Raw genomic sequence first — 23,099 nt, 5'->3', positions numbered from 1 at the left:
TTTATTCTGTCCCACTGATCTCTGTGTTCTTTCACCAGCACGGTACTGACTGAATTAATGTAGCTTCATCGTTAAGTTGAAGTCAGGTAATGTCAGTCCCCCAGCTTTGTTTTTTCATTCAGTACTGTTTCGACGATTTTTGGTCATTTCTTCCGCATCTAAACTTTAAAATCAGTTTGTGGATGTCCGTAAAAGAAGATCGGGCTTTTGACTGAGATTGCGTTGCATGTGTGCATCGATTTGGGAAGAACCCACATCTTGATAATGTTGAATTTTTATATCCACAAACATGGAATACCTCCATTTATTTAGTTCCTCTTTGGTTTCATTTATCAGAGTTTTATAGTTTTCCTCATGTAAGTCTTACTGTATATTTTGTTAGATTTATGCCTGAGTACTTCAGTTCTCAACTGCTGATGTAAATCGCATTGTGTTTTTATGTCAAAGCGCACATGTTCGTTGTTGCTATGTAGGATGGGAACTGACTTTTGCACGTTAACCGTGGACCTTGCGACCTTGCTGTAAGTGCTGATTGTTTCTAGGGTTTTTTGGTTGATTCTCTTAGATTTTCTGCCTAGATTATCTTGTCATTTGTGAGCAAAGACAGTGTTATGTGTTCTTTCCCAATATGTTTATTTTATGCCCTTTCCTTGCCTTGTTGCCTTATTCAGTTAGTACTTGCAGTACAATATTGAAAGGAATAGTAAGAGAGCACGTCCTTGTCTTGTACCTGATGTTAGTGGGAAAGTTCAAGTTTCTTGCCATTAGATATGACATCAGTAACAGATACTTTGTTGATAGAATTTTAGGTTGAGGAAGTCCTCTTCTGATCCTCGTTTACTGACAGTTTTTATCATGAACGTGTTTGAGACTTTGTCAGATTTTTTTTTTTTCTGTATTGGTATCACCATGTGATTTCTCTTTTTTAGTCTGTTGATGTAATGGATTACATTAATTCATTTTTCAGTGTTGAATCTGCCTTGTAAACCTAGGATAAATCCCACTTGGTCATTGTATCTGATACTTTTTTTATACATTTTTGGATTCTATTGCTTTTGTGTTCATGAGAGATATTGATCTGTAGTTTTCTCGAATTGTCTTTGTCTGGTTTGGTATTAAGGTAATGCTGGCCTCCTAGAATGAATTAGGAGGCATTTATCCTACTTCTATCCTCTGATATAGATTGTAGAGAATTGGTAACAAAATAATAATTTTATTTATTTTTGTGCTTATAAACATGTACTTTTGTATAAAAAGAGATTGACATCTTTCATCTACCTTCTTAATGATAATCCCCATTAAAAAAAAAAAGCTTTGCAAGTGTATAATAACTTATTTTCCATGAACTCCAATGTCACTAAGCTAACTTTTGACCTTAGCAATATAACAATCTGTTAAGCCTTCAGCTTCCTTATAAAATCCAGGAATCAAAGTAGGTAATCTAAAAGGCTCTGACTGATTCTGAAGAACTGCAAAAGGTAGGAATAATCCTTGTTCATAGCTTATAATTCGATAGTATTATTTGAAAAAGTGCTTGTTTATGGTCCTGTCTTCTGCCAAATGTAGAAATAAAAAATGAGATTTTCAATGATTCTGCTTTCCAGATGACACATATGTGGCTGTGATATGTAGAAAAATGTTTCAGATAAATGTGCTATTCATTTCCAGATGTTAGGCTTAAGTTTTAATTCAGGTACCTGATATGTATCTTTTGAGTTTATAAAATAATGTATGTAAAATATTTTCCTCTCTCTTAAAGAACGGAGTGAACTCTTCACGGGTTAAAACCTCCTGAGGTTCCATGTGAACCCACAGGTTCCCATCTGCTGCCCAGCTCTGCAGTGACCTGTACTTATTTAGAGTAGTGTCTTGACCTTCCTCCACTCAAGGTTATCAGTTTTATCAGTCTTAGGCTTAGGAGTTAAAAATAGTGAATTGAACAAAAGGCAAAGACTTGAGCCAAGAACAAAAATTATAGCACTAGAAGGTAGAGCAGCTCTATTGTTAAGTATCCCCTATAGCAATTACAGCAAAAAGGTTCAACACATTTCTGGATGCCTCAGCTGGACTCAGAAATAACAATATTCAGCCAAATAAAAATGACACTGGCAATGCCAAAGTGAGACGTTTGTTCTTTCCCAAACCAGTATGTGTATCTTGGTGTTGCAGGAAGGGGGACCCCTTCCAGGGCCCGAAACTGGGGTCTTGACTAACACTCGGAAATGAATTGTCTGAGGAAACACATGTGCTGAGAAAGTAAGCGATTTTATTGGGAAAGGGCGCCTGGGTGGAGAGCAGGAGGGTAAGGGAACCCAGGAGAACAGCTCTGCCACGTGGCTCGCAGTCTCGGGCTTTATGGTGATGGGATTAGTTTCCGGGTGGTCTTTAGCCATCGTTCTGACTCGGAGTCCTTCCTGGTGGCGCACGCCTTGTTCAGCCAAGATGGACGCCAGAGAGAAGGATTCTGGGAGGTGGTCGGACATGTGGTGTCTCCTTTTGACCTTTCCCGAACTCTTCGGGTTGGTGGAGGCTTATTTGTTCCCTCTTCCTTCCCAGGACCTTCTGTCGTAAAACAACTCATGCAGATGTTTGCTGTGGTGCCTGGCCAGGGTGGGCGGTTTCAGTCCGTGTGCTTCCCCTAACGTTGGGGCTTACTGTGATATCCGGTGCTCCCAGAGGAATGCAGTATTTCTGCACCTTGAATCTTACATTATGAAAGGAGTCTTCTTAAATTTTAAAAATATAAAATTTAAAAATATACAAAATAGAAAAAAATTATTACCATGATATCTTTTGGCAAAAAGAAAAAAAAAATTCACCACCATGTTTCCTTTTCTTTGCTTCTTCTAAGACCACCTGCTGCATTCCCATGCTTCTTTTCACCTTTAGTCATTAGTCCACAAAGCTGAAGACAAATCAAAAAAGAACCACGTTTACAGTCAAAATTTAACCTTCCAGAAATATGTTCTAAAGTCCAGTTCCCAGTAGGACATTAAATCTAAGAAGCACTGCTACCTTGTAATTGTCCTCAACTCTTCCCACAAAGATTTATGTTTTTGATGCCATTGTTGTTTGATAGATATATATATATTTACAGTTTTCTTGCTTTCAAATTTGTCTTATGGTTCATGTAGCCTATTGAAGCAATACCTTGGATTGCACACTTAAAGGATTTACTTGGGCTTGGAGATCAGTAAAGGTTTATCTGAAAGTCTTTTTTACTTGTTCTTGGTGTTTCTGGGGGAGAGTGATCTGACTGTCATTTGACAGTATTTTGGTTGAATTCACTGATTCATTTAACAGAGATGAGAAATTGGTATCTTGGTTATGGTCCCTTTGAAGGCATATCTTGTCTAATCTCTTGTCAATTTACATTTTAATTTTGGTTACGCTTGGCATTTCTTTCATGATTTAGAATTAATGTAGAAGTTCCTTTTATGTTGCTGTGGACTAAGTATTAGTTGCTCAGTCATGTCCAGCTCTTTGCAGCCCCATGGACTGCAGCACAGCAGGCTCATCTGTCCATGGGGATTCTCCAAGCAAGAGTCCTGGAGTGTGTTGCCATGCCCTCCTCCACGGGATCTTCCCAACTCAGGGATTGAACCCAGATCTCCCACATTGCAGGCAGATTGTTTACCATCTGAGGCACCAAGGACTGTATTCTGTCAGCTTAATTCTTTCTTGACTTTTTGGTGTCAGACAGGAACTTAAGATTTTGTCTAGTCATCAGTCTCTGAAGAGCATTATGAGAGATTACAGACTAAAAGCACATGGAATTTTACTGAAATCTTCAACATGGTCTTTTTCCGTAAGTGGTTTTTGTCTCTGTAATGGAAAAATCCTTGACATTATGTGTGTGTAGTGTGTGTGTGTGTGTATGTGTGTGAGAGAGAGAGAGAGAGAGAGATAACAGCAGTGATCTTCTCTGACCTTGCAGACCTATGTATTTCTCCTATTTGACCCAAATAGTATATATACTCATAGGTAATGTCACATGCCAGGAACAAGAATTCTTTCTTTTAAGTGTGGGAGTATCTTGGAGTGTTCATTTTACATAGCATTCTAGAGAAAGGTAAGTCAGAATACCAAATTGATATTACAATAAGCAGGACCACATTCTCCAGTAGAATGGAATATCTTAGAACTTTTTAAGATGAAAGAGAAAACTTCAAAGATGTGTCTTAAGCTCAAAACAGGCTACCTCACACAGTGCTCAGACCCCGTGGGAGTAAGATCTCTCTACATTAGGGCTGAGTCACTCTTGGCTGAAAAAGTATGCACACCTCAGTCTGATCCAGTCTTGAGGGAGAATAAATCTTTCTACCCTGCACCCTTTCAGAAAGGAGACTCCTTTGTGTGGGCATAACCTTCCATAATGGTAATTTCATTGCCTCCTTTGAAATTCAAACATGGTGCTTAATGAATTGTAACTCTTTACTTAAATTAATTTCAAATTATTTGAACATCTATCTTTATCACATATGAAGAAGTTGAGGCTAAGGTGTTTTAAAAATTGCATACAGTCTTACCACGAGGAACTGGTTGTAGCAGCCTACCCACCAAGACCTGTGCGGTCAACATGTTTTCCTCTCATCACACCTTACCTTCTTCATGTATGCAATTCTCACTGGACAGAAAAAGGCAAGCTACCTAGTGAAGATGGAAAGTAGGTTTGCATGTGAAAAGGAAGCTACTAGTAATAAAGCGAGATCCAAAGACAGTTAAAAAACAACTGTTTAAAGAGTTGAAGAAAACAGCTGTATACCTGGCTGCTTGCTCTAAGTTCTAGGCTGCGTGAAGGATCAGTCCAAGCTTGACTGAGGTGCAGATGTGACCAGCGCGACAATGTCCTGCAAAAGTCTTTACATTCAATAGGTTTTCATAAATATTTGCTGGTCTGAATTAAAGTAAATCCATTTTATGCAGTGCAACAGACAGAAAACAAGTTCTTTTTATATGGAACACTCTGCTTTTAAAAATCCCTTCTGCATCTAATGGAACTTTCCAAAACTAAATTAGATAAGATAAGTTAATCAAAAATCAATAGAGAGTTTTAAGACACTATTAGATATAAGGGAGAAAGTCAAGTTTCAAAGTCCTACTCATAGGAGAGATATTACTCAACCATACTGTTTGGGGTCAGTTACTTATAAAAACAGAAGAAGTATTTTATCAACACTGAGGCTTTGAAATGTGAGCCATGTCAGTTCTAATGTCAGTCAGTGACCTTCATTTCTCCCGCGGCGAACCCTGTAGATTTCAGATCTAAGCGGCTGCATCAGCGGGGTTTCCTGGAAACGTTACAGGTGCTTGGGCATGAAATTCATAAGCCTCACCTTTTCGTTTAACTGTCACTGCGGGCGCACAGCAGCCCCCGCTGGCGCTAGTAGGGCAATATTGCAAATCCTCCTGGACCAATTTTGTACCCGTTAAGGTCAACCTTGCATGTTGTAACCGTCTGGATTTTAAGCAGTTCATTTTCTGATGGTGGATGTTAAGAAGCGGCCGTATTCCGTCAGCATCCAAGTGCCCTCACTAGGACTTTGGTGACAGCCGAGCCTTATTTTTAAGTCCAACTCTCTTAGAAATAAATGCCCACAGAGTCTTTACAGAGCTAATTTTGCTTAGAAAAATATTGTGACTTGTGCATTTGTTTTTAATTGCAACTTTATCCTCATAATTAGCAATTGATTAAAAACTCGGTGAGGGAAAGAAATTATGTCTATTGCAAATAGCATCTATATTCTGGAATATTTTTTAGTGATAAACAGTGATGCAATCTACCTCACTCTCTACAAACATCATGTTTCCCATGAGGTTTAGAATTAGTATTTTCAGCGATCCCCTGGAGAAGGAAATGGCAACCCCCTCCTGTATTCGTGGAGAAATCCCATGGTCAGAGGAGCCTGGCGGGCTACAGTCCGTGGGGTCGCAAGAGTTGGACGTGGCTTAGCGACTAAGCAATAACAATTTGCAGATTTGTCCTTGCTGGCTTCACAGGTTGTACTTGCAGCCAAATAAGCAAGAGTCTCAATAACCTGGAGTTCAGACAAGCTGTTTGGTGAAGTCAGTCATGATGTGTTCATTCTGTCTCTTGTTAATGTGATCAATTCTACATCAAAGAAAACATGGCCTCCAATCCTATATCTCAGGTGCACTGGGAATGGGATTTCAAGGGTTTTTAGGTCTACCTGTGGATTTTTACAACACTGAGGGCTACTTCCTGTGCAGTCCTCATACCTACCCATCGATGTGCAGAAGGGTGCACACAGATGCCAGCATCCTGAAATATCAATATCACTGGCAAAGCAGTTTTATTCTGGCATCTATAATCTTTAGCACCTCCTCTCTTAAAGAGAGAACTTGAAAACCCATCATGCTGTTCATTCCACTGATATTCATTGAGGCCGTCTGTGACTCAGGGAAGTGCTTCAGGCTGAAAAGCATGTTTTTAAGGGGGGAAGGGAGAGCAGGTGCCACCGGCACAGGCTTGCGGCTGAAAGGTGGAGGTGGGTGCGTGGAGGCGAGGCAGAACTTGACCACGCATCCGTAGTATCACTACAGGGAAACAGGGACCGGAACTTATTTCTTTAGACCAAGATTTCCTACTCACTTTTTCACTTGACCAAGACAGCATCTTAAAAATGCATGATACAATTTGTATGCATGTAGGTAAGGCGTGCACCGATTAACCCATTCCCGGTTGTCTAACACCCAGCCAGCTAGAGCCCGACACCGCCTGCTCTGCTGAGGTGCTTCCCCCTTGCATGTCACCCTGGAAAGGACCTTGACCCCGAAGCTGAAGTCCATCACCTGGTGCTGTCCTTGCTGGTCTCCATCTGGCTCCATCTTGTTCCTCCTCCTGAGACATTTCGTTTAAAATATATGTTTGTATTTTTTTAACTGAAAAAAAATACAGCTGCCTGCAGTCTCCTTCAAAGTTGTAGTGTGAGTGAAACATTTAAAATCATTAACACCTCCAATAGATGTTTCTCGACAGATCATAATTTGTAACTGAGAAAATTACCTCTGCTTGTAGCAAGCTCCAAGAAAATTTTGATACAGTATTCTCAATTCTAACATTTAATTATAATGGGGAAGTATTCCTGACAGAATGTTATCTTAAGTACTGTTTTTTGCTTCACTCAGAGAACTTTTCTTTGACAAGCATTTTTACAGAACAGAGCTTGCCAAATATTTTTATTTGTACATATTTTGAAAGTTCTACCACACTGCAGCAGAATCAGTTTTCTCAATTCCACTTCTTTGTGATATCAATATAAAAGTCACTAATTAAAAATAGGAGTTGCCCTGACTCTTCCTACCAATAGAAATATTCCAAAAATTTAGTTACAGATTTCAGAATGGAAATCCAGTGTATCATTTGAGTTCTCAGATCGGTCCCCCACCCCACTTTTATAGGGATTAGTTTCAATGTCTTCTTGCAAACATTTTTCAGTGATTTATAGTTACTTAATGCTTCAAAAGCTGAAGGTTTAGGACACTCATTAGTTCAATACTTTGATTAAATATTGCTGACTGATTTTGAACAAAATGCAAAGAAATTTGGAAGACTCTTGTAAAGGAATTACTGCTCAGGTTGTATGGGAGAGGAAAAAAAAGTTTCCCTCTCCTCTCCTAGGTTTTCTACCTGGGTTTCTGGCAAAAGACAGAATAACAAGGAAGAAAAACAAAAGAAATGTATTAACACGCGCAACACACATACACAAGGGAGTATCTAGAGATGAGTAACTCAAACAGATGGTTAGAGCTTGGGTTTCTGTAGCCCCTTAACCAAAGAACAATAAATTTGTAGATCAGTGACAAGACAAAGGAAAAGGAGATTGAACTTTTGGGGCAGCAGATTGTGGGAAATTAAATATAGGGTGGAACTAACGGATGATAAGAAATAGTAAAGTTTGATGTTTAGAGTCCTCTGAAATGGATCCCACTTCAGTATTCTTGCCGGGGAAATCCCATGGACAGAGGAGCCTGGCGGACTACAGTCTGTGAGGTCCCAAAGAGTTGGACACGACTAAGTAAACGGCCCTCTTGGCTGGTACCTCTGTAGATTAACTTCTGTCCTTCTTGATAAGGGCGGGCGGTGGGGGTGGGGGGAGGCTACCTTTACAAATGTATGTCCTGCTGAAGGAAATAAGGGAGAGCAGAGAGTTGTTCTTAACGTCTGTTCCCTCTCAACTGGCTTCAGCTCAATTATGCCAAAATGGCGTATTTGGGGTTGGCATCTTCTGCCAGCCGTCAGTAGACACTAGACTTGATTTATACAGCAGTTGAGTCAAGGCTGAAACTTGCCTAAAAGTCTGACAGATAATGGGCCACAGACAGACGGCAGAGACGCTTTTGGATCCAGGGTCAGGTTTGTCGCTCTTTTGTGGTTCAGTTACTGTAAATTTTGACAACTACAGCTTCTGGGTTGATTTGTAGAAGATCACAGCTTGGCTGAACAGAATTATGAGTTAAACGCATCGCATGATTACTTTCAAGCACGCTCCACAGATTTCTAATTTTAGTAAGGATGTTGTTCTTAACCATAATGGTGTATTTCACTGAAATATATCAATATATTTATATTGTCACTGTGAAAAACAAAGAATATATTCAATGTGGAACTTTTAAACTGAATTTGCACTAGAATTCACAATAAATTCAGGTATTTCACTATCAAGAGAATAAACTTCCAAATGCTTTACTTTGAGTCAATGAATTAAATGAAAAGAAAAACTGAACAATTACTAGATTTAAGAGGTTTTCCATTTTTATTATATTGGATTAGCCAAAAAGTTGGTTCGGCTTTTTCTATAACATCATGCGGAAAAGCCCGAACAAACGTTTCGTCCATTCCAATACAATGACGTTGACTGAGCACTATTCAGTTTAACTCCGTATGAAGTTCTTCTGCTAGGCGAGCGGACACTGACAGCTCTCACTTAGCTTTTGGTACATGCACAGGAAAACCTGGAATCAAAACTGAGTAAATTAATTCAGAACAGTCATTTGATCTAAATGAAAAGCCACACTTCACTGGCTTACATATAAATGCACCACATATAAATGTACCTTCTGAGCTGCATGTGTGAAATTGAATTCTTTGTGCACAGTGTTTTTATAATAACTAGACTTTATAGTAGACGCTGATGCTTCTTCATCGGGTTTGTGTCTCCAGTCTATGTCTGGTCAGTGATATTTTAAAAACCCCTCTGGTAGATAGAAACTCTTACAAAGACCTGTGAAACTTCTGTAGTCATGATGAACTTTCTTGAGAAATAGAAATTCTATACTGCAATATTGTGATTTATAATAAGAAATTTCTATTTGTTTTCTGTCCCCCTTCAGAGCTCCTAAAACCTTTGAAATGGCTTAAGTGCTGAGAGCACCGATCGCACCTTTCTCTCTGTTAAGGAAGTTAGTTTGGGATGCAAGTGAGGATGGAGACTGTTTTCCAGGGGAGCCAGTCTTTGTGATTAGAGGGTGGGAAATTTCAGTGTCACCCCTAGATCTCTGGAGAGGGGAGAGTGGCTGGAAATGGAGCTCAACTACAATAACTTAAGATTTAATCAGTGGTACCTATACAGTGAAGCTTCAGTAAAGACCCCAGAGAATGGGGTTCAGAGGCCTTGCACACTGGTGAACATGTGAAGATTTAGGGAGAGTTGTGCTTAAACAACATGGCATTTCCCACATGTCTTGCCTTTACAGCTCTTCCACCTGCCTGTTCTGAGTGCTATCCTTTCACAATAATCCAGTTATTTAGCAAGTAAAATATTTCTCTGAGTTCCAAGAGCCATTGTAGTAAAGGATTGAAACCCAAGGAGAGGGACACGGGACTTCTGATCTATAGCGGTGGGTCAGAATCCCAGGTGACAACCTAGACTTGCCTCTGGAGGTGGGAGGGAGGAGCTTTGTACACTTAACCTGTGGAATCTGATGCTATCCCTAGTACATAGTGTCAGAAATGAACTGTAGGTCATTCAGCTGGTATCAGATCATTGCGGGGTGCTGGGGAAGGGCCCCGCTTATTGACATTAGTATTAGAATCTTATGAACTTAACATGTACTTCTGCTTTTAATATATTACTGTTGGAAGCATTTATTCCAAAACCATAAAATAAAATAACTGATACCAACAATCACAGTAAATAATCTGTTTTTGTAATCTAGAAGTGACAAAAAGCCTTGTAGCAGAAGTCTCCTGACTACTTTTATGAGGTCTCTATCCTGCCCATCTTTCATCTGTACATACTTCATGTCAAGTGAATCTGTAATTTCCTACAGTTTTCATTGATCCCACCAACTGTTGGCCTGGTGGCTTCATGCATCTCTCAGACTCCAAACCATTCCCAGCACAGGTGGCCATGTGTACTTCACACATGTACATGTGAAGAGACAGAGGCAGAGAACATAGATGTAAGTGTATGCAAACCAGTCTCCTCATTTTGTTGTTGTGTTTTTGAGTCTCTTAACGCATGTCCAACTCTTTGTGACCCTGTGGATTGCAGTACACCAGGCTCTCCTGTCCTTCATTATCTCCTGGAGTTTGCTTGGATTCATGCCCATTGAGTCAGTGATGCTCTGCAACCATCTCATCCTTTGTCGCCCCCTTCTCCTTTTACCTTCAGTCTTCCCAGCTTCAGGGAAGTTTCCAACGAGTCGGCGCTTCACCTCAGGTGACCAAAGTATCGGAGCATCACCTTTAGCATCAGTCCTTCCAATGAATATTCAGGGCTGGTTTTGTTTACGATTGACTGGTTGGATCTCCTTGAAGTCCAAGGAGCTCTCTAGAGTGTTCTCCAACACCACAGTTTGAAAGCATCAGTTCTTTACCACTCACCTTCTTTATGGTCCAACTCTCACATCCATACATGACTACTGGGAAGACCCTAGCTTTGACTAGACAAAGCTTTGTTGGCAAAGGAATGTCTCTGCTTTTTAATATGCCGTCTAGGCTTGTCATAGCTTTTCTTCCAAGGAGCAAGCATCTTTTAATTTCATGGCTGCAGTCACCATCTCTGGTGATTTTGGAGCCCAAAAATAAAGTCTGTCACTGTTTCCATTGTTTCCCTATCTAATTGCCATGAAGTGATGGGACCAGATGCCATGATCTTCATTTTCTGAATGTTGAGTTTTCAGCCAGTTTTTTCACTCTCCTCTTTCACCTTCATCAAGAGGTTCTTTAGTTATCTTTGCTTTCTGCCACAAGAGTGGTATTATCTCCATATCTTATTAATGACAAGAATAGTCCCATTTAACCTATTCTGCTAATTGCTGTAATATGATTACCAAGAATGTACTCCATTCAGTAGAATAATATACAGATTTGAAAGCAGAAATAGATTGAACTATCTTATCACTTATGCACTCAGACATTCTTACATAAAATTCAAGTCCTGTCACAAGATCATAGATGATCATTTATATCATAAATGATCACTTTTTAAAAACATAAGTTTACTTAAATAATGAAAATTTATCTTAAAACTTTAGGAGATAAATTTCAAAAGTTAGTTTCATATTCAAAACTCCATTTGGTTTAAGAAGCATGAGAAGAGATGAACAATCCAAGTGCCTTGTAAGAAATACTTTAGTTGCTCTAAAAGTTAACCCACAGTACAAATAATCAACAATGCCCTAGTAAATTGATATTAATTCACTGATTCTTAAATGCAGTCATTCTGTATCTCTTTAATTGTGCCTTTTCACGGTGCCAGGACTTGATATTGATATTAACAATTGAAGCTTTATGGAATTCCATGAGCTTCTGGCATGTGGAATTACATTTTATTGTCAACTAGACTTTCTTAATTTTAATTGTTTTTATGCCCATTTTAAAGGACTATATTTACAAATATATTTTCTCAGTGATCATTGCAAAGTTAACCTTAAATTATGTCCATGATAAAACCTGACTTGACTAAATTAAAGTAATCCTCCACAAAAGAAGAAAGAGTAGCTTAATAGTTGAAGTAATGCCTGGATTGGATAGGAGGCATTGGTAAGACTTCCCCACTGAGTTGAATCCTTTGACTCCTGGTGGCATGGTGGAGCAGAAAGCAAACAAAATAGAGCTCAGACCTGAAGTTAATTATAACCTATATGACACAGATGGTATAGAATCCACCTGCAATGCAGGAGACTTGGGTTGGATCCCCGGGTCAGGAAGATCCCCTGGAGGAGGGCACGGCAGCCCACTCCAGTCTTCTTGCCTGGAGAATTTCCATGGACGAAGGAACCTGACAGGCTACTTTTCCACGGGGTCCCAAAGAGTCGGACACAACTAAGCGACCAAGAACAGCACACAGAAATGCTAGTTATATAAACCTGGGCTTCCTAGATGGTGCTCGTGGTAAAGAACCCACTTGCTGATGCAGGAGATGTAAGAGACACAGGTTCAATCCCTGGGTGCAGAAGATCCCCTGAAAGTGAGCATGGCAACCCACTCTAGTATTCTTGCCTGGAGAATCCCATGGACAGGGAAGCCTGGTGGGCTGCAATCCATAGGGTCAGAAAGAGTTGGACACAACTGAAGTGACTTAGCAGGCACACACACAAACTCAAGATAGTCATTCACCCCTCAGCTACCATTTTATGCACTGAGACTGATAATACCCTCTTAAAAGGATCGTCAGGGTTGAGGTGATAGTTCAATACTAAAATCCATGTGAAGGTGCATCATAAAATGTAAAATTATATCCAGTGTTACCATCAGTGGGCACTTAACCCCAGATTTGACCGTCCCTCTTAGTCTCTGCTACGCTAGAGGCTTGCATGTTTGACCTGAGAGGAGGTGTTGTAGGGTGCTATCTCACCCCGACTCAGTTCTGTGATGCTGGCTGGCTGATGGATGTGCCCACCTAGCAGGGGTCCCAGGACTCAGACCTCCCATTGTCACAGAGTCCAGTGTGCAAGCTTCTTGGGGAGCTGTGCATGGAAGAGTTTAGATGCCATACTAAACATGTAAGTTAGCCATGGAAATTTCCTTAAGTATCCTTTCCAATCGGAGTACTGGAGTGGGGTGCCATTGCCTTCTCCAAGATAATAACTAGAGGGGCCCTATCACAATTCTTTCTGCAGAATTTACGCATAATGGTACTCTAGGAAAATGATAAAATGCTTGGAACATGGTGATCCCATCACACACATCAGCTTTCTCAGAGCTGTCTGTGTTCGGCTCTAATCTGCCTTTCTGGAATGATATTTTTGGCTCTTGCCACGCCAAGTCCATATGGAAAGAGATTTTGCTTCGGAAAATTAAAAACGAAAATGAATCTCGGTCTTTGAACTGTAATTTTTTGGTATCCTTACCGAACAGGTGGAATTACCCCTATGTTTATCTTGATGATATGGCTTAGTTGAGACGTGTTCGTTTTCGCATAAGCAGGACGCCATGCCGTCCTCAGCACTGCGGCGTGCTGCTTGGCCATTTGCGATGTCTATTTTACTCCACGCTTGTTCTGTAACAAGACGAACAGAAGGCACAGACTTTTCTCTCCTCCCCCAGTCTCTCACCACGTCTGATTTTCCTATTTCCCAGTTTCCACTGACATTTTTTTTCTGAGCATAGATTGATTTGCACTGGAGCCACTCAGCGATGCCAACCAAGTCAGCCTCTGACATACAAAAGACGAAGGCTCTGGAGACAGAATGCTGGGTTCAAACCCTAGTTCCACGTGTAATGGTCCTATTCTCTGGGCTGGTTCCCCGGGTTCTCTGACTTCTCTGAAAGGTTCTGAAAGTTAAATGAGATAGAGGTTGAAGATCTCCTGGCACACAGCAGCCACAGCAGACATTAGCTGAGATTTTCTCTCTGGATTGCTAACTGAAAGAATGTGTTGTAAGTTAGTTTTTACTGGTCTTGTCTCATTTGCATTCTGTTTTCCAAACTTGCATCAACCTTGGGTTGATGAAACATAAGTAAAGAGTATTTAATTTTTTTCTGCGACTGGTGTGTCTACTCCCACATCCCAGATGTCATCTGACAAAACTTCTCGCAAGCAAGCCTTTCATTAGCTAGTTGAATGGGAATATCTTATTTTCCTCTCAAAAAAGTAATATTTTTAAGGCCAGTTCTATGCTTTTATGGATATAGATATGACTACATAAAATTTAGTTGATAGTCTATGCGAAGTGGATTTTTCGCTTTGATGGTATGAAGTGAGGGAAAAGAACCCATAGCTATAATATTCTTACACAGTTGTAGGTTCAGTTTAGTTCAGTCGCTTAGTTGTGTCTGACTCTCTGTCACCCCATGGACTGCAGCACTCCAGGCTTCCCTGTCCATCACCACCTCTCGGAGTTGACTCAGACTCATGTCCATTAAGTTGGTGATGCCATCCATCCATCTCATCTTCTGTCATCCCTTTCTCCTCCCACCTTCAATCTTTCCCAGCATCAGGGTCTTTTCCAATGAGTCAGTTCTTCACATCAATTGGCCAAAATATTGGAGTTTCAGCTTCAGCATCAGTCCTTCCAATGAATATTTAGGACTGATCTCTTTTAGGATGGACTAGTTGGATCTCCTTGCAGTCCAAGGGACTCTCAAGAGTCTTCTCCAATACCACAGTTCAAAAGCATCAATTCTTTGGCACTCAGCTTTCTTTACCGTCCAACTCTCGCATCCATACATGACTACTGGAAAAACCATAGTCTTGACTAGATGGACCTTTGCTGGCAAAGTAATATCTCTGCTTTTTAATATGGTGTATAGGTTGGTCATAACTTTCCTAAGCGTCTTTTAATTTCATGGCTGCAGTCACCATCTGCAGTGATTTTGGAGCCCCAAAAAATAGTCTGCCACTGTTTCCCTATCTGTTTGCCGTGAAGTGACGGGACCTCATGCCATGTACTTAGTTTTCTGAATGTGGAGCTTTAAGCCAGCTTTTCACTCTCCTCTTTCACTTTCAGCAAGAGGCTCTTTGGTTCTTTAGCTGTAGGTTAGTGGTTCTTAAGCAGGGGTGGTTTTACACCATCTGGAGACAGTTTTGGTTGTCACAACGCAGAGGCGGGGGTGTGGGGAGCTACTGCCACATGGTTAGGGAGGCAGGAAGGTCCCGCAGTGTGGGGCCTTGATTTGCATCAAGTACTGAGCTTGGGAAACCTGCTGTAGGAGGAGGAGGATGTGGAGCCCGCCCTCTCGGATTGCCATGGGCAGGAAGCTCACTTCCTGTTAGACTGCTATCTCCATCTGAACTCTGAAAACCTTGCTGATTCCAAATGCTACTATTCCTCTAAATCATTTGCAGCTCTGTTCCAAACTGTAGATTGTTCACAGAATGCCTTGCCCTTTCCACTCAGCCATGGGGCTGGCTCTTTCCTGCGGGGTTTTGATAAACTAGGGAAGAAACCCAGGCTTAGCGGGCATTGGAAAGCATGGTTGGTGGGTCTCGGGCAGTGCTGTGATTAGAAAGTGTGTACTCTGAAGAGAGGTTGCGTCTGCTGTACAGAGATAAACAATCCTGAAATTCATTTCCCTGGGCCAACCAACTGTGATTTTTAAGTTCTGTATTTTAAATAAATTCCAGAGACTTCAATCAGGTTTAAAAGGTGTCACCCTTTGAATTTGTGAGCTGTACCCACCCCTCCGCCCCCACCATGGTGGAACTGAATCCGTAAATTCGTGAAGAACTAAAATGTTTGTGGTTCTCTAAAAAACCAATTACAAAAGTCATTGAGTTTCATTCTGGAAGAAAAATCCCCCATTATGTATCAGTGTGATTTCAGAATTATTGCAGAATTTTTTTCATACTGTTTGAGAATTAGAAAGCAAAGAGAATGGAGGAGAAAAGAAGGTCAGGCCAAAGAGATCTGTGTTGAAGGAGCATCTTGCCAGCCTTGAAATTCAGTCTTGCTGTGGGTCACCTGTGACAGTGGTAATGCAGAAGGCAGCGTTTCTGGCTGAAAGCTGATTCTTGTTGGGATTGTAACAGGTTTCTCATCTTTAGTAGGGCTGGTAGGTGAGACAGTGCTCAGAATCGCAGCCCACGTCTGCAGAAGCCGTGTGTTTCTGCGTGTTAGCTTCTGTGGATTAGAGAAGCCACCTTTAGGCTGCACGTGAGGACAGAAGGTTCGTATCAACCCAGTCCCCTGTTCTCCTGCCACCATGCCAGGCTGTGGAGCAGATCGCCTCTTCCTGGTAGCACTTGCTAAATGCGTCCACAGGCATCCCTCCTTCAACACTCACAACAGTCCCCTGAAGCAGGTTATTGTCCCCAGTCCTCACACAAGCCACCTGAGGCTTAGTGGGAGGAGTTATGGAAATGTATCCTATGATGCACAGCTGAAAAGTGAATACAGGGCCCCAAACCCAGGCCTTCCGCTAAAATATATGCATTCCTAAGCGCACTGCGTGTTGCCTGGTGACTGCTAAATGCATCCAGGAAAGACTTTTCAGGGATCTAAAGATCCAGGTGCGGGGCTTCTGAGCGGCTCAGTGGTGAAGAATCTGCCTGCCAGTGTAAAAGACACAAGAGACCCAAGTTCAGTCCTTGGGTCAGGAAGATCCCTTAGAGAAAGAAATGGCAACCCACTCCAGTATTCTTGCCTGGAGAATTCCACAGATAGAGGAGCCCGGCGGGCTACAGTCCATAGGGTCACAAAGAGCCGGACACGACAGAAGCAGCTTAGCACAGGCACAGTCTTCATCATTACACGCTGAGAACGCTGGCACTTTTCTCTACATGTAATACATTTACCTGTTTCTCCATTTCTTGTCTCTTTTACTCTGTTTTCAGCGTTTTTCCATACCAAGCATTAAATTTTATGTATTTAGTTATTTTTTTTTTTTTCTGACCTATTGCCAATGCTGGCTTATTGATTTGATTTACCTGTGTTGTATTCTCATCGTTTTACAATTCCAGTGTTTTTAACAGTGGATTTTTTTCAGCTCCCTAACTGTCTGTGTTGAGGAATGCTAAAAGCAGAAACTTTTTATATCATTATTGTTGCTCTGTTAACTATTCTAACACCTGTCATCAAGTCATCTAGTATCTCTCTCATTTGAAATCTCACTAATATATTGTATCTCTTTTGGACTTCTGTCTGGGCTTCTGCTTCTGTTCATCACTCATTTGGTGCCAAGCGCATAGTTTTATTACTGTAAGTAAAATTTTAAATACAGTTAGAAAAGACATCATTAACCATCTTTTTCATAACATTTTTGGCTAGTCTGGGATTGTTCTTCTTTTAGAAACAAATGAATTTTTACATGGACTAAAGAAGATAAGTGGAAACAGTGTGTGTGTGTGTGGGGGGGTGTGTTGTATATGTATTAGACACTCAGTCGTGTTTGACTTTGCAACCCTATGGACTTGTAGCTCACCAGGCTCCTCTGTCCATGGGATTGTCCAGGCAAAAGTATTGGAGTGCATTACCAATCCCTTCTGGGGATCTTCCCGACCCAGGAATCGAACCTGGATTTCCCACAGTGCAGGCAGATTCTTTACTGGCTGAGCCACCAAGGAAGCAGAGAGGGCAGCTCAAACACCCCCGTCACACCCCGAAGGTTCAGTGGCCGTTCCCTTTCTTAGGCTAAACCGAACTCCATTTTCAATATAGCATCACTTTTAACTTACAAGGATCCAACTTCACATATTTTTGTTAATTGTCAGATATTGTTTTACTGTTTCTAAATATCCTGAAATTATGGATTTGTGTGTCTGAAAGCTATTTGAGAGGTGCTATCAATTATATTTCTCCCTACAGATAGGAGCACAAGTAAACTGAACCAAAGGGTGGAGGAGTTAGCCTTTATTTCTAAAAAGATTTTAGCTTATCTATCCCACACCACAAGCTTGTGTCAGATTTGGCCTTGAGTCTCCTCCAAATAAAGTGACAGTTTCTGTACTTTGGGACACACCTTTGGGCAACCAGCTGGGGATTTTTCTTTCAAATACTAATTTCCTGAATCTCTGGCTAAAGAGAGAAGGTTAATAGTTTAGGGAGTTTGTTTACAGGCCATTAGACACAATTAGCACGTTGCCAAGATTAAAAACACTTCTCCAGAACCTTGGAAGGCCTAGAAAGGAAACAGGATTTTTAGAAACATCTATTTTTAACACCTAATTAAAAGAGACCTGGAGAGTCCCCATCCTCTCTTGCCACACTATTGCATATTTTAATTATCAAGAAATTCTTAATTTCCTCCAGGCTAAGTTCTGCCTGAAGTAAGGTAAGTGATAGTAACTTGGAACCCCATATGTAGATTCTTGTGAACAAAATTGCAGTTCACCTCGGAATGTTCTCTTGGCTGATTATTTTCAACCCCTTTCTTTTCATTTTTGACAATTTTTTCCTAATACTCTTTTCTTTTTTTTAATTATTTTCCTTTTCTCCTAAAAATCACCTTTATCCACAGAGACAGTTCTCCTTAGAGCCTGTAGAACACCGGTCATTGGTGTTCCCGTTTTAGTACCTTAATCCTGATGTTGCTTCTCCTTCTCCTGGGACCTCTGCCTCTAGCCCTTCACCCCCTTCCTTCAGTGCTTGAAAACCCAATGCAGATTGCCACACGCTGGATGACGTTTCTGAAGCCTCTTTATTTTGGGGTTCCCACTCTATTTTGTGTCAGTACTACAATGTTGCCCCAATAATCAAGGCCCTGGTCAACGCACCACCTCCAGCCCTGACATTCCTTGCTCTTTCACGCACTTTGCCACCTCGTAAGAATTTGTCAAACCAGATTTTATCAGTGCCCCCTACTGTATTTTGGTTTGTATTATTTTTTGTCCTCTTCACTGCTGTCAAGATAGGACCAATTTAATACAGAGTTGGATCCGTTGTGTTTTCTATGTTGTTCAGTTCAGTTCAGTCGCTCAGTCGTGTCCGACTCTTTGCGACCCCATGGACTGCAGCACGCCAGGCTTCCCTCTCCATCACCAACTCCCGGAGCTTACTCAAACTCATGTCCATCAAGTCGGTGGTGTCATCCAGCCATCTCATCCTCTGTTGTCCCCTTCTCCTGACTTTAATGTTTCCCAGCATTAGGGTCTTTGCCAACCAGTCAGTTCTTCGCATCAGGTAGCCAAAGTATTGGAGTTTCAGCTTCAGCATCAGTCCTTCCAATGAATATTCAGGACCGATTTCCTTTAGGATGGACTGGTTGGATCTCCTTGTAGTCCACAGGACTCTCAAAGAGTCTTCTCCAACACCACAGTTCAAAAGCATCAATTCTTCTCTGCTCAGCTTTCTTTATGGTCCAACTCTCACATCCATATATGACTACTGGAAAAACCATAGCCTTGACTAGATGGACCTTTGTTGGCAAAGTAATGTCTCTGCTGTTTAATATGCTATCTAGGTTGGTCATAGCTTTTCTTCCAAGGAGCAAGTGTCTTTTAATTTCATGGCTGCAGTCACCATCTGCAGTGATTTTGGAGCCCCAAAATAACTTTTTCTATGTTGTGTAGACTGCAATTCCACATGAATGTTGATTCACCGCCAGTCCAGTAACATTTAATTAGAGTAAACGGTAGTTGCAGTCTTCAGAAACATAATCCAAGCCCCCTCTGGTGGTTTCCTCTTATCTCCTCACTCTCTGGATCCAGAGCTCTCCCTCCCGGTCTTGCAGCAAACTCTGCTCCGTCTCTTCCCTCTCACCACAGCACCAAGGCACCCGCTGCTTCCGTCATGTGCAGTGTTCTCCAGATCTCCCTCACCTTAAACCCACCCCGCTCCCTGACAACTTTACATAAGAGAGGAAGCTTGAAAAACAAAGGTTTGGCTGTCAGGGCCACCTGGCATCAGCACCTGGAACCCACTGACCACCTGGTGACCTCAGCTCCCTGGGTAACCGGGCGCATCCTTTGTTTTCCTCGGTCCACGTTGTCATCATTCAGTTGCTCAGTCGTGTCCAACTCTTTTCAACCCCGTGGACCACAGCACGCCAGGCTTCCCCGTTCTTCACTATCTCCCAGGATTTGCTCAAACTCATGTCCATTGAGTCGTTGATGCCATCCAGCCATCTCTTCCTCTGCTGTGCTCTTCTCCTGCCCTCAATCTTCTCAGCTTCAGGGTCTTATCCACTGAATCGGCTCTTTGGCCAAAGTTGAGAACTTCAGTTTCAGCATCAGTCCTTCCAATGCATATTCACTGTTGATTTCCTTTAGGATTAACTGGTTTGATCTCCTTGCTGTCCAAGGGACTCTCAAGAGTCTTCTTCAACACTACAGTTCAAAAGCATCAGTTCTTTGGCGCTCAGCCTTCTTTATGGTCCAACTCTTACATCTGTACACAACCACCAGATAAACCATAGCCTTGACTAGGCAGACTTTTGTTAACAAAGTAATGTCTCTGCTTTTTAATATGCTATCTAGTTTTCTCATAGCTTTACTTCCAAGGAGCAAGCATCTTTTAATATCATGGCTACAGTCACAAATGCAGTGATTTTGGAGCCCATGAAAATAAAGTCTCTCACTGTTTCCTTTTTCCTCATCATGCCATCCTACAAAAGTTGTTACTCAGTGGAGACCGACGCGACCTACTGTCTCATAAGATCAGTGGGAGGTCAACATGGAAGGGTGGTGGTCAGTTATCCCTAAAAGAGAGAAACACTTTTGACATCACAGAACCACGTGGGCTGACCCAGATGGGGAGTAAAGGAAATTGGAGTTTGACCTCAGCAAAGAGAAAGAACACAGTATGAGAAAAGAATTTAGGGACCACTTGAAAAGGCCTTATATATCCTCCGAGGAGTGGTGATTTCATCACTGAGTCACGAGGGCATCTATGGAGTTTAAGTTAGGAGATGAAATGGCCAGTTTTATGTTTTAAGAAGGCTATTCTGATGGCTGTGGCTAGGCGTGTGGGGAGCAGGACTTCTCCATTGCACAGGTTACACTCTACACAGATGCACCCAGCTGAAAACATTCATCCCAAACTGTGTTCCCCAAGCAGTCTGAAGTTTCCATCAAGTCCTCTCCAACCATGACCTCTCCTCTCTACTCTCTTCCCTTCCGTCTCTCAGCCTCCTGGGTGGAATTAGAGAGCTGCACTTCTGTTGACATCCTGGGGCAAGTTTCCAAGGAATTTGATGTGACTTTGTAATATTACAGAAGAACATATACAGATAATTGCAGGCTGATATGATGGATGTGAAGTAACTGTCAGAAAGATCTGAGCTGAAATGTCAGCCCTACCGTGAAAGCCTCACACAGACATGTATTTACTGACGAGCACCCAGGCACACGTCATATCTCCTCTCCTAACGCAGTCCTTCTCTGTGCTCCAGACACACGCAGACTTAATTGCTCTCCCAGGCATGGTCCGAAGCCTTCTGTGCCTCAGGGCCTTTGCACATCTCATTGCTAGAAGAACCGTAGGTGACTCTTCATGCAGTTGACTCCCACCCAGCGCTCAGGTCTCTGCTTGCACATCCCTTGCACAGAGAAGACCACCGAGTCCTCATGCCTACACCCTGCCACCAGACACCTCACCTTCCTCCTTCCTCTTCCTCCGCGTATCATAATATGATTCATATTCTACATTCTTTTATGGCACCATGGAGCTGCAGTTCGTTGCTGTCAGTAGATTTGAACTGTTCCCTCATGTTCACACTTGTACTGCAGCGCTTAACAAGAGTGAGTAGAAGGAAGGAGGAATTTAATGAATATCTCCTGAATGAATGAATGAACCCAGAATGAAGATCAAAAATAGTTGGTAAGAGCTGTTATTGAAACTACATCCTGTGATGTATGGTAGGAGAACAGAAAATAGATATTCTCAGCCCAAAATATGCTCTAAGAGGCTGGCAGAGGAGAGCATGCCTCCAGTTTGATTTCAAGCTCCAATTTGAGCAGAAGGTGTATGTGGTGTGTATTAGATATTGCTGAGTGTGTGAGTAAAAGTTAAATATTTGTAAATCAGAGTCCATCTCAAAAATGTACTAAGGCAGCTCATTTAAAAAGTCTAGCTGTATGACACAGGGAACCCAAAGCTGGTGCTCTGACAACCTAGAGGGGTGGGATCGGGAGGGATGTGAGAGGGAGTTTAAAGAGGGAGGAAATATATGTATACCTATGGCTGAATCACATTATTGTAACGTAATTATCCTCCAATTAAAAATAAAAATAAAAGTTAAAAAATAAAAACGAAGTCTATGTTGAATCATCTTTTGGTGTGACAAGTACCCTTTGAAAGTTGAATAACCATGCTATATAACTCTCTGTTTCACCAAAAGTGAACTTTCTTTTCATTTTGTAAGTCCACTGTAGTGGCCAGTTTAACATATGAATATAAGGTCTGCTTCCATGGAGAGCATCTGAGTATTAGAGCATTTTATTAGTGTCCCATGCACATCTTTTCTCCAAAGCTGGTTCTAGGAAATAAGGATGGACAACTCCAGTGCTCGTCACCATGGGCCTCCAGGCCCAGACAGGTGTGACGGCAAGGTGTGAGTTGGCCGGGCACACTGCTGCTCTGCCCATCGAGATCTCAGGGGCAGTCACCTCAAAGGATTACATCACACACCCTGATGGAGACCATTTGAAACCACAGAATCCCAGGACCCTGTAATAAGAGTGGCCATTACTAGGAAAAGGCTTCAGCTACATTGCAAGTTTGATTCACAACGTGGTGGGCCAGACCCCCAAATAAAAATAGATTCCACAGTTTTGAACTCATACAACATTTTTATGGTATATATTTCTAAGTGAATAGAGTAAGAATTCACACTTCCCTCCATTAAGCCCACAAGAGGAAATTATTTTAACTGTTTTCTGAATGTTTCCACACTTTTAAATCTAGGATTAAATGAAGTATTAAATTTGTATATATGCAATTTATATATTTTCACGTAGAATCCTATATATAAATATTTATATTCACATTCATATGTGTATGTATATCCATGTATGAGTGCATGCAGGTACAGATGTACATTCAGATGTATGCATGTGTACATGTATGCATGTTCATAAATACAAGTAAGCTCACACAGGCAGGATCACTCAGAAATGAGATCATACATACATAGCATTCAACAATTTGAATTTTTTCCTTCTTTCACAGCACGTTTTTTTACACTTAACAATATAACAATATATCATGGACAGCCTTTAAAGCTAGGACCCATTGACATACCTCACTCTTTA

The 23,099-nt window shown here is 41.5% G+C and overlaps 1 protein-coding gene across 6 annotated transcripts in view; it reads left to right on the top strand.

The window, feature by feature from the left end:
- PRKN (parkin RBR E3 ubiquitin protein ligase) overlaps positions 1-23,099 on the top strand; it is a 1,237,035-nt gene that overhangs the window by 639,999 nt on the left and 573,937 nt on the right. The window lies entirely within an intron of this gene.

This window comes from Bos javanicus, chromosome 9 (assembly GCF_032452875.1).
Source record: "Bos javanicus breed banteng chromosome 9, ARS-OSU_banteng_1.0, whole genome shotgun sequence".
Taxonomy (NCBI): Eukaryota; Metazoa; Chordata; class Mammalia; order Artiodactyla; family Bovidae; genus Bos; species Bos javanicus.
Note: the sequence above shows the minus strand (reverse complement) of the source record. Positions and strands in the feature narration are given on the sequence as shown.